This window comes from Trachemys scripta, chromosome 25, assembly GCF_013100865.1.
Source record: "Trachemys scripta elegans isolate TJP31775 chromosome 25, CAS_Tse_1.0, whole genome shotgun sequence".
NCBI classification, from domain to species: Eukaryota; Metazoa; Chordata; order Testudines; family Emydidae; genus Trachemys; species Trachemys scripta.
In genome coordinates, this window is record NC_048322.1 from 4,697,402 (window position 1) to 4,709,569 (window position 12,168).

Consider the following 12,168-nt stretch of genomic DNA (forward strand, 5'->3'; position numbering starts at 1 on the left):
GTACCCACTAGATTAAAAGGTGACAGACAAACACCCTTAAAACGAGGCAGCCGTCCCTGTCAAAAAAATCATCTCCCTTCTTCACTTGAGTGACAGCCTGAATCGTTCCTTATCCGGGCAGAGCCCAAGGATTGGCATCAACAGCAATAAAACCATCTGTACATAGCAGGAACCAACACAGAATGTGCTTTAAAAGGAGCTGTCTCCTTCCTTCTGGGGTAAAGTTTGTCATTATGGTCATTGATTTTCATTTCCCTTCTCTGAGAGCATAAATGGGATTGGTGCTACCTCAGGCTGGGATGTAGAGCCCATATCCCCATCTGTCAGTCACTCTGGGAGCTTAGCTCTGCTCACAACTGACAGGCTGCCTCCAGCCTCTCCAGCCAGCTCCTTAGCTCGGGGGGGGGGGGTGAGTCATTTGGCAAGCATAAGTGGCATATAGGAGAGGAACTTTTGCCAGAAGTATTGGTGGTATAGTGGTGTGCATAGCTGCCTTCTAAGCAGTTGACCTGGCTTCAATTCCCAGCCAATGCAGTGATGTGATGTTTTCTCTGCTGGGAATTGGTTTAATTTCAGTCACATTGTACCAGTTTATCAATGGAATGAGAGAATCAATGTCCCTAATCCCAGTAGGTCATTAAATACACAGTGGAGGAAGAAAGGGGAGCGACTATACAGTGAGCTGTTGAAGTCATCTTTGTATTCCAACGTTTGGTTTATTTTTAAAAACTTTCCTTTACTTCCCTCTCCCTTTTAGACTCAGAGACTTTAAGGTCAGAATGGACCAGTGTGATCATCTAGTCCGACCTGCTGCACCCTTGCAGGCCAAAAGACCCCACCCACCCATTCCTGTAATAGACCCTTAACCTTGAGGGCTGGATTAAATTTTTGCTGGCCCAGTGTCAAACATTTTTGTGGGGCCCCCCAGGGAATGATTGTAAAAGGGCTGTGGGCAAAAGCACAGTGGGGCAGGAGCTAGGGTTGGTCCCTGCTTATGCTCAAATAAATTTGTTAGTATCTAAGGTGCCACAAGCGCCCAAGTACCACAAGTACTCCTCTTTCTTTTTGCAGATAAATTAATGCTGTGTGAATAAGAACCTCCTTTTGTTTTAAACCTGCTGCCCATTAATTTCATTTGGTGGCCCCTACTTCTTATATTATGGAAACAAGTAAATAACTTTTCCTTGTTCACTTTCCCCACACCCCTCATTCTTTTATATACCTCTATCATATCCCCCCTTAGTCTCCTCTTTTCCAAGCTGAAAAATCCTAGCCTCTTTAATTTCTCCTCATATGGGACCAATTCCAAACTCTAATAATTTTAGCTGCCCTTCTCTGAACCTTTTCTAATGCAAATATATCTTTTTTGAAATGAGGGGACCACAGCTGTACCCAGAATTCAAGATGTGGGTGTACCATGGATTTATATAAGGTCAATAAGTTATTCTTCATCTTATTCTCTATCCTCTTTTTAATGATTCCTAACATTCTGTTTGGGTTTTTTTTGACTGCCGCTGCACACTGCTTGGTCATCTTCAGAGAACTATCTACAATGACTCCAAGATCTCTTTCCTGATTAGTTGTAGCTAAATTAGCCCCCATCCTATTGTATGCATAGTTGGGGTTATTTTTTCCACTGTGCATTACTTTACATTTATCCACATTAAATTTCATTTGCCATTTTGTTGCTCAATAACTTAGTTTTGTGCTTCTTCACAGTCTGCATTGGTCTTAACTATCTCAAGCAGTTTAGTATCATCTGCAAACTTTGCCACCTCACTGTTTACCCCTTTCTCCAGATCATTTATGAATAAGTTGAATAGGATTGGTCCTAGGATTGACCATTGGGGAACACCACTAGTTACCTCTCTCCATTCTGAACATACCAATGGGCTAACCTGGAGAAAGTCATGGCAACCCTTTGATAGGTCAGCTGGTAGAGCAAAGGACTGGAGCCGGCGCTCAGGAAGTCATCCTTATATCGCCCTTCTGACTCCAGCTTGAAGGAGAGCTTCTTTTTCTTCTCCTTGCTGAGAAAGAGCAAGAGAAGAAAGAAAGGTCAGGTGGGCCAACTCGGTGCACAAATCCACACTGTCTTTTCTTACTTGGGAGCCCAAAATGAGGGACTCATGGCAGGTAAAGGCACTGCTGCGCTTCCACAAAACAGTCCACTGCTGAACATAAAGGGACCAAAGAGCATGCCAAAGCCTGGGTTTGAACCAGGGACCTCTAAATTCTCAGTCTAACGCTCTCCCGACTGAGCTACTTCAGGATCCAAAAAGCACTTTTCTGGCCTGCTGCTTCTCTGTCCGGGATGTGTTTGTCAGCGATGGCACACAAAAAGGGCATCATTGCAAGCTCCCACCTAGGCAAGATGAATTTTTGCCTGCCTTGCTCAGCTTGACTTGCTTCCTCACCCCATTCCTGCCTTAGATCCTCGGTTACCTGGTGGCTGAAGGTGGTCCATTGTCTCAAGCTGTGCCAGAGCCTGACACAGTGCCCCTGGGCAGCCTTTGCTCTGCACATGCCGGCCATGCACATTTGCAAATACTTTAAACCTCCTGTCAGTAAGTTCTAGGGACAGTTGCTCACCTTCAGAGGAAGTTCCCTAAAACTGGCCTGTCTCACCCAGGGGTACGCTGACCTCTGTTCAGACTGAGCTGAAGGAGGGGCCTCGCTGCTGTGGCCACCGCTGTGGTGAGGGCGGCCACTGTTGCGGAAGAAGCCATCCTATAAGCACCTTCCACCTAGCCACCCACTGAAAATCCTGTAGGATGTAAAGTGGGAGTAGAAGAACATTGGGGGGGCTTCCTAGTCTCCTCCCCCTTCCACCATCATCAGCCATCCCATACCCGGTACTGCACCCAGTGTGATTAAAAAAAAAAAAATACGGCCATATCCAAAGAGTTATTTGTGTTCTTTGTGGTTGCCCCGCCATTCCCCTCCAGCTCAGCCACCCACTGAAAATTGAAAAATAAAAAAGTAGAGCCATAAAAGACTTTAAAGCCCACCACGTGTAACCCCCCCTTCTAATACAGCAGAAAAGCCACACTTCTCCTGACAAGGTAGGGACATCCTATTGCCCCACAAGAAGTGGAAGGCCATCGTGTTCAGTCTCAGCAGCACTCATGGAGCAGGGGGATATACGTGGCTGAGGAAATTCGCCGCATCCAAAAGATAGGTCTTGAGCATTACAACCTTGTAGGTAATGACAAGGTCCACTTACGCCACTGGCCAAGCCATTCCTCACAGGCCAGCAACTGTTTCTCTCAGTTTGTGTTCCCCACCTCATTCCCAACTGAATGCTAGAAGGCCCAGCTCATCAACCTACCCACTCTTGCAGTCTTAAAAGTCTGATGCAAACCAGGCTCACATGCAAAATTTAAAAAAAGCAAATTTCGTGCAGAAGAGAAACTAGTCAAGAAAAAGAGAGCAGGAAACAATACAGAAAACCTGCTACTCTAGCTCTCTTAGCAGTCCTAGTCCCAGCCTGCTCCTTCAACCAGTGCCCTAAGGCCTTATTCTTTTTTTAGTTAAATATCAAATCCAGGAGAAAACACAGTTATATAAAGCAAAACGAAATCACAAACAGAAATGTTACTGGGAATACAAAAATAAAAAGAGAAAATGCAATCCCCATCACTTTACCTTATCTGGGCCATTCCTGTATCGAAAGCACCTGCTAAGGTCCTTGTGTGTTTATGAGAAACCTGGAGGAACTCATACCAGAGCCTGAACATGAAATTCAACTGCTCCCAGGTGCCACATTAAAACCCTTTCCCTGCTTCGACGTTGCACTCCATATGATTTTATGAGAATATGCTAATGAGTGTGAATATAATGTAACTGGAACATGCTTAATGCAAAAGGTCTCTTGTATCATTACAAAACTTATAATCTATTGTGTGTGTTCATCCTATTTGTTGGAACCTATCATTCTAAGGACAGAACAAGAAGTAATGGGCTTAAACTGCAGCAAGGGAAGTTTAGGTTGGACATTAGGAAAAAGTTCCTAACTGTCAGGGTGGTTAAACACTGGAATAAATTGCCTAGGGAGGTTGTGGAATCTCCATCTCTGGAGATATTTAAGAGTAGGTTAGATAAATGTCTATCAGGGATGGTCTGGACAGTATTTGGTCCTGCCATGAGAGCGGGGAACTGGACTCAATGACCTCTCGAGGTCCCTTCCAGTCCTAGAGTCTATGAATCTATGAATTCTTGTATCTAAAAGTAGAAATATGAAATATAACTCTGAGGTCCTGTTGTAATTATGCAAAGTGTCAGCCATTAATAGTGGTTTGGAATCTTGATGGCTCCCATTAACCAGGACAATTGACTATAGATGGCTCTGTCCTGCACCACCCTCACTCCATGTGACATGCCACTCCCGGAAGCGGCTCGCACATCCCTGCAGTCCCTGGGGTGGGGGGGGTCTCCATGTGCTCCCCCCTGCCCCGAGTGCCAACTCTGCCAACTGTGGCAATGGGAGCTGTGGGGGTGGAGTCTGTGGGCAGTGGTGCACAGAGATGCTCCCGGCCCTCCCGCTTACGGGTTGCTGCCAGAGGGGTGTGTGGGTTGCTTTCAGGAGATGTCAAGGTAAATGCTGCATCACTCACCCTCTCCTGCACCCCCAACCCCCTACCCCAACCCAGACCCCACAACCACACCCAAACTCCCTCCAAGAGCCTGTCCCCTGAACCCCCTCCTGCACCCCAATGCCCTGACTGAGCCCAGACCCTAAACCCAAACTCTCTCCCAGACCTCAATCCCTCTCCCTCCCATACCCAAACTTCCTCCCAGAGCCTTAGGCAGGTGTGTGCAGGGTGGGGGGTGGGACAGGACTTGGTCCCATTCTGGGCACCACCAAAAATTATACAAACCTGCCGCCCCTGTCCAGCCCAACCTTCTGCAGATGCATCTCAGCCGACGCCCGTGCAGGGTTTGAAGCTTGCATCATTTAAATTGCAGGACACTGAGGGATTTCAGCTCCCCTTTGCCCAGAGGGAACCTTCACCCCACTCCCAACCAGGTTCTTGTCCATGGGATCACTGTAGGGGGGCTGGGTCCCTCTGTGTCTTTTCTCTCTCTACGACAGGCCAGGGTGCAATAACTGGGGCATCTGAGCACCCAGGACCTCCTGTGGGGCTGCCATTCCCCTTCCCCTTCTATGGTCTCATCTGTCATTGACTCCAGCCTTTTTTCTATCTATCATCTGCACCATCTGAAGCAAGCTACACTCACCTCAAAAAGACAGTGTCCCCTGTTGGGTGTAAATCATTGACCTGTCTCCTCTCTGTGCACTCACTGCCCCTCTGTTTCCTTGCCTCTTAGTCTGTGCAGATGGGACCTTTCCCTCCCATGCCGGAGGATTTGCCCTTCTCATCTACCATTGTCCCAAGCAGCACAGCAGGTGGGAATATTAAACATACCAAGGTGATTTAGGAGCAGTAAACCCTCACAGACCTTCCATGCAATTGGCACTTGTCCCTCACGGAGCAGGATTGAAACTCATGCAGGGAGACTGTTGAGACATATCCCCTCTGGGTATGAGCAAAGCAGCAGGGTGAAAAAATGAACCTGGAGATGCTGGGGATTGAACCCAGGGCCTCATACATGCAAAGCATGTGCTCTACCACTGAGCTACATCCCCAGCTACATTGCATTTGCTATGGGTTACACTCAGAGCCCTCCTGTTCCCAGAGCATCCAGTGACCTATAAGCTTCATGAGAAGCCCATTCCCTTCTCTGAGGACTAATCATGCTCTCCTGGAAGTTACTTGTTCATAGGGGTCACTTTTCAGCAGGGCCACATTCTATGTGTGGGGCAGAAAGAGTTTGTGCCCTGGAATCAGGGTGCAGAAATACAATCAGCCCTCTCCCCTGCATTGGGTGGGGGGGTGCTGCAATCCCCTGCTGTAAGGTCATGGTGGTGGGGGACACTGTCAGTAGCTCAACACCTCACCCAGGTGGCAGAAGTGGTGTGGGGGAGGTCTAGGTGTTTTGAGGATCTACTAGTTCCACCTGCTTGTAAAGTCCAGCTTTCCCCAGCACATTCTCTGCGGTGCAATTGGGTCACTGTTTCCATGGCTGAACAGCGAAGAATCACTCCCAGTTTCCCTTCTATCTGCAGCAGGATTAGCCTGTGTCGGTGGTTAATGAGGTGGATCTTGTTGTAGATTGTTATTCATTCCCCACCTTGACAATTCATACAGTCCCTTTCCCATACAGATTCCCAGCACCTCAGTGATCCTGGTAGCAGGGGTTGGGTCTTGAGATTTTCATGGTTCTTTTCCCCTTCACTTGGAGTGAACTCAGGTTTTTCCCCATCCCAGACAGTCCATGAAATAACAACAGGAGCATAAAGAAAGAGAGGAGGGAACATCTCACTGCCAGGACTGGATGTGCCCAGGGCCCCCTGCTTCTCCATCGTTTCCATGGAATTCGGCACCCTGCTTTCCACAAGAGACAGAGAAAGATCTTGCTGTTCCTGTGTCTGTGTAAAGAAAATTGTGCTTCTGTATGAAAGAGAGGTGGGAAATGGCCCCATGGTGGGACAATATCCTCAGGATTATGAGCAAAGGACTCAGTCTGAGAACTGATATAACGCCACTCATCTGGGATTTACAAATTGTCTTCCTGGAGACACTGGGAACTTGTGACATCTGGGGCTTCGGGCTGTTTTAACTCATGGTAAAAACATGATCTTGATTCCAAGAAGGGAGAGAGGAGAAGCCTGAAGCCGACTTTAGTCCCAGGCTGGGGTCTCCTGGATGGTGGGAAACATCCTTTGCTGCAACCCGGGAACAGCAGGCTACTGGCGACATACCAGGGCTGGGATGAGAGGGGAATGTTGCATGGACTTTATCATACAGGGCCCATCCTGCTTCTCAGAGCCCACAGGGAACGGCGAGTCATTTCTCAGCTGCATTCTCAGGAGAAGCCGGTAGCCATCCTTGACCAGATACCGAGGAAAGCAACCATGGCAGTTCTGCGAAGAGCTCTGATTGCCAGGGGATCCAGCTAGGAGAGGGAGTGCTGGGGATCTGCAGTTTTTGCAATGGGGAGGAGGGCCAGACCAGTAGGGCTGTCTCAGGAGTCACAGGTGGCTCTGCCAGTGGGGAGGCTCTAGGTCACATGTTGGGGAGGTGGGGAAGTAGGGACTACAGGATGTGAGGCTGGTTAAAATGAAACTGCACAAAAAACCTCCCCCTTTGCTCCAGCTAAGGGCCCTACTTTGGCCTCTCCCCCTTTCATAAAAATTTCCATCTCTATCCCATCTCTCAGAAACCCCTTTTCTCCCATGGGTATTTTCACTGTTTCTTCCTTTTCTCATGCTCTCATACTAATATTTTTGCCATCAAAATGATCAAGTACATTTAAAATGAGAAAAACAATCAAACAACACATCTGTATCTCCTTCACCAGGCATGGTGTTGTGTCTAAATTTTTCTACTGAAAAGTCTAGGCAGGCAGAGTCACCCCTACATTTACTTCACATCAGGGCTAAGACTTGCACCCAGCAGTTCTTGGGGCTGTGGGACAGAACTGAGCTTCACTGGCAGCAGCGAGGGAGGACGGTTGGCACTGAGCTTTCTAGGGAATATTTAATCCTTATCTATTTTTCAGAAGATTAAAGCAATACATCTTCCACTTCTCCGTCTCTCCCAAGGAAATTACGTTTCTATGCAAAGTACCCAAACATTTTAGCAATAAGAAGTGAAATAAAATGGCCACATGATGGCATCAGAACCTAAGAAATGAGAAGCCATATTCTTGTTCAATAAAGCTGAAAAGGAATATGCTTTCTCTTTGACTCCTAGGCCTCCCAATCTAATCCACTAGACACTCCTTTCCTCTCACAACCAGGAATAGAACCCAGGAGTCATGACTATTAGTCCCCCCATCCCTTCTCCCTGTGACAAAAGAGAAGCTCTGAGACCCCTTGTGCTGTCCCCTTACTAGGGTGACCAGATGTCCCGATTTTATAGGGACAGTCCCGATATTTGAGGCTTTTTCGTCTATAGAAGCCTATTACCCCTGACCCCCTGTCTTGATTTTTCACACTTGCTGTCTGGTCACCCTACCCCTTACCTCCCTGCCTGGGCTGCACTTGAAACCCAATGGGGTTTCCTTGGCCAGTTTTGAATCTTGCTCCCAGGAAGGGTGTAATTTTAGGTGCAGGTTCCATATAGTGCAATGAACCAGCCAGAAGGGGCAGCAGGTATTGGTGTAGGAGCTATTGAAATAATCATAGCAAAGTACTTCAGGGAAACAGTTATTAATGGAGTGTCAATAAAAGGTCCGAATCTGATAGTGTCAGTGTCACACTAGAGGGCGCTGTGATAGTTTTAAATTTGTCATCCAAACCTAGCTAACACCTAGCACATGTTTTAACCTCTTCTTCTCTTACCGTTGCTCATTATCAGAGAAGGGGAGAGAGAATGAGCAAGAGAAACAGAGACCTACTGACTGAAGCAAACATTTCTTTGCTCTTTGCTTGGTTCTGTCAGTTATTTGGGTACAAATTCACCCACCAGCCACTGTCTCTGCTGGGCTCAATGGGCAGGAAGAGCTCAGCTATCAGTGGGACTTGGGGAGCTTGGGACATTACTGTGAATTGCTTGAATGTTTAGGTGAAAACCACCTAAACACAGAAACAAGTTCTAGGCTGCACTAACTCATCTTGTGGCTGTTGAAGCTACAAGGCAGAGTATTAAGTACAACATTTAAACTTATGTTTGACCTCAAAGAATTAAAAAACTGTGTCTGTGAAAAGAGGGGAGTCGAGTTCAATCCCTTGTCACCATCAATGTGCAAACAAGGAACCTGTTGCTTTGCATTCCTGATGTGTCGCCATCATGTGGCTATTCTGTCTCAGTCCCTTTAATTAAAAAATTGTTTTCTTTTTCATAGAAACTATATTTTCCTTGTAGAGACACAGGGGCAGATTAATCTACAAAGGGAATATGATTCCAAGGCAGTTCTGGAGGAGAAGGGAATGTTTTCAGCATCACTAAATTATTTTGTTATGCCTCACAGAGAGAGAGAGAGAAAGAGAGAGAGAGAGAGAGAGAGAGAGAGAGAGAGAGAGAATAAACCTATGAATCTGAGCTACCGACACAGTTCACAGCATGAAATACACAATTTTGTGTTCAACGAGTTGTGTTCATTTACATAATATGAAAAATATATTTGGGGCAATGCATGAAAACCTCACTGCATGGAACAACCCACTTGATATAGTTAATGTACTACATAATATTTAAAGAAGTTAAGAAAGATGTGTTTATAAATTAATGGGTTGTGCCATTTACATACACACAAGACCCAGAAGAAACTGAATTATTTGAGCTACTAAAACTTCCACTTTCTCACAGCATTTTAGTTCTCAAGGTTGTTTTAATTTGCTTATTTTTTTGGAACTAGAAATGGGGAAAGAGTACATTGAAGTCATTGGAGTTACCGCAGTGAGAGATTAGTCTCATTATTCATCACTAACAACAGCCTTTGTTAACATGGAGTTAACTTTTACTGTGAATATCTCTTACCCTTCCAGAACATCAAGTTCAGTAAAACTCAAACTCTGGAAAAACAGGGAATACAGAGCAATGGTACATGCCCAGATAACCTTAACTCTGCCCTCTAGAAGAGAATCCCTGGTAGCATATGAAAACAAAGAAAGCTTTGGGGACAAATTACATCTACTTCCCAAGAGTTTGTTTCTTCTGTAATTAATTGATCCTGGCCCCATCAATTGATCCTGGCCTGGTGTCTGGCTGTGGAATTTAGTATTTACAATTTTTATCCCAGCATATTTAAAGATGAAACTGCTTTACAAAAGCTCCTTTATTTTAGGTTATACAAACAGGTCACTTACCCATCTATTTCAAGGAGATGGAATTTTCCTGACCCACAGGGAACTTAAAATAACATGGTCAAGATCACACATTCCTTAGGAGAAAATGAAGGGGGGGAAAACAAAAACCACCAAACCATTGCTGTTTCTACCCAAATGATCAATGAGACCAGAAAGTGAGACTGTGCAATTAACTACCTGGTACTACACTATCTCTGCAGTTACTTAGATGCAGACACAACCAGCTCTATGGTTGGTAAACTTACAGAGACTCTGCTGCTGATCATGAACTAGAAGCACATTACCTTTAAACAGCTGCCATTTGAATGCTTCTGAAAGTTACAAGGAACAACGATCTGTGTTAAAGGAAGGTTGACATTTATTAGAGCCCCAATTTATATTGTATGCACAAAAAGAGGATTCTATGTGTAACAGGTAGTTTGGTAAAACTTGATTATTTTATTTTTGTAAGAGGTTCCTGTCCACCGCCAGTAGAATGTTCAGTCCCAATGGCAACTTACTTACCAAATGTAATACAGACTAGTCCATTCCTCCCAAGTTGATGTGGTTCATTTTCTTCTACACATTGTAGCCCATGGAGGCCAAGGACCTGCAAATGTGTCTTCATGTGCCTTTGTTTAATTGATGAAAACATAAAATAGACACTTAGAGGATTGGAACTGATTTAAGCTGAGGGACATGTTTGCTAGGTTTTTATGCATTTGCATAGGAAAATATTAAGTGTTTCCATTGATTTCAGGCATCCCTATTCAGTGGAACTCCTGAACATAATAGAAATGGATATGCAATTATTTTTGTTAAAGGAAGAGGCTTCTAAGGGGACACTTGGATTTGAAACAAGGACCAGTTGATCTGCAGTCAAACACTCTACCACTGAGCTGTACCCCCATGACATTTGCATAGGCTAGTCAGTGATCTTAAGGATTTTGAAGGACAGGCCCTGCCTCAGAGAGCTCCTTTTCTGTTCCCAGACCACAGTGGTTTTAAGAATGGGGTTTGCTTAAACTTTATATATACATGTAGACACCACCTTGCACACCCACCGACATAGCTTTTCCTACTGATATAGCTACCACCTCTCGGGAGATGGATTAATTACATGGATGGGACAGCTCTCTCCCATCCACTTAGAGCATCTTCATTATTTATGAATAAGTAGGGAATAACCTACTGAATGGACAGTAACCAATTTATCAAATATTGCTGTGTCTGCATTCAATATGGGTAACTGGTCATATTGGGCTGCATAAGTAGGAGCATTAGAAGCAGATCGAGGGAAATGATTATTCCCCTCTATTTGGCACTGGTGAAGCCACATCTGGAGCATTGTATCCAGTTTTCGCCCCCCCCCCCGCTACAGAAACAAATTGGAGAGAGTCCAGGGTAGGGCAACAAAAATGATTAGGGGGCAGGGGACTTACGAGGAGAGGCTGAGGGAACTAGGATTATTTAGTCTGCAGAAGAGAAGAATGAGGGGGGAGTTGACAGCTCCTTTCAACTACCTGAAGGGGGTTCCAAAGTGGCTAGATCTAGACTGTTGTCAGTGGTGGTAGATGACAGAACAAGGAGCAATCGTCTCAAGTTGCAGTGGGGGAGATCCAGGTTGGATATTAGGAGACACTATTTCCTAGGAGGGTGGTGAAGCACTGGAATGGGTTACCTAGGGAGGTGGTGGAATCTCCATCCTTAGAGGTTTATAAGGCCCAGCTTGACAAAGCCCTGACTGGGATGATTTAGTTGGTGTTGGTCCTGCTTTGAGCAGGGAGTAGGACTAGATGACATCCTGAGGTCCTTCTGTCATAGGTTTCACCCCCACTCTGAACTTTAGGGTACAGATGTGGGGACCTGCATGTGAACCCCTAAGCTCAATTAACAGCTTAGATCTGGTCTGGCTGCCACCACCCAAATAGTTTGAGTCATTTGGGAAACTCTATCTTCCCCCCCAAAAAAACCTTTCCTTCCCTGGGTAGCCTTGAGAGACTCCTCCACCAATTACCTGGTGAACACTGATCCAAACCCCTTGGATCTTAAAACAAGGACGAATTACTTATTTACCCCCTTTCCCCCCCCACCAATCCCTGGTGAGTCCAGATCCAATCCCCTTGGATCTAAAAACAAGGAAAAATCAATCAGGTTCTTTAAAAAAAGGCTTTTAATTAAAGAAAAGAAAGGTAAAAGAAACACTCTGGGAGATAGCATATAAGCTGATATCACAGACAACAGATTCAAAACACAGAGGATGTTCCCCTGGGCAGAAACTTAGTTACACAAAAAATACCCAATTTGATTTT

At 45.5% G+C, this 12,168-nt stretch overlaps 2 protein-coding genes and 3 non-coding genes across 7 annotated transcripts in view; 1 reads left to right on the plus strand and 4 right to left on the minus strand.

The window, feature by feature from the left end:
* Positions 1–12,168, minus strand: part of LOC117869997 (zinc finger protein 883-like) — a 929,932-nt gene that overhangs the window by 454,442 nt on the left and 463,322 nt on the right. The window lies entirely within an intron of this gene.
* Positions 1–12,168, plus strand: part of LOC117870029 (zinc finger protein 501-like) — a 561,112-nt gene that overhangs the window by 145,681 nt on the left and 403,263 nt on the right. The window lies entirely within an intron of this gene.
* TRNAL-GAG lies at positions 2,200–2,272 on the minus strand. The gene has a single exon. It is a non-coding gene; the product is annotated as a tRNA-Leu (tRNA).
* On the minus strand, positions 5,579–5,650 carry TRNAA-UGC. Its single transcript has one exon. It is a non-coding gene; the product is annotated as a tRNA-Ala (tRNA).
* On the minus strand, positions 10,694–10,765 carry TRNAC-GCA. The gene has a single exon. It is a non-coding gene; the product is annotated as a tRNA-Cys (tRNA).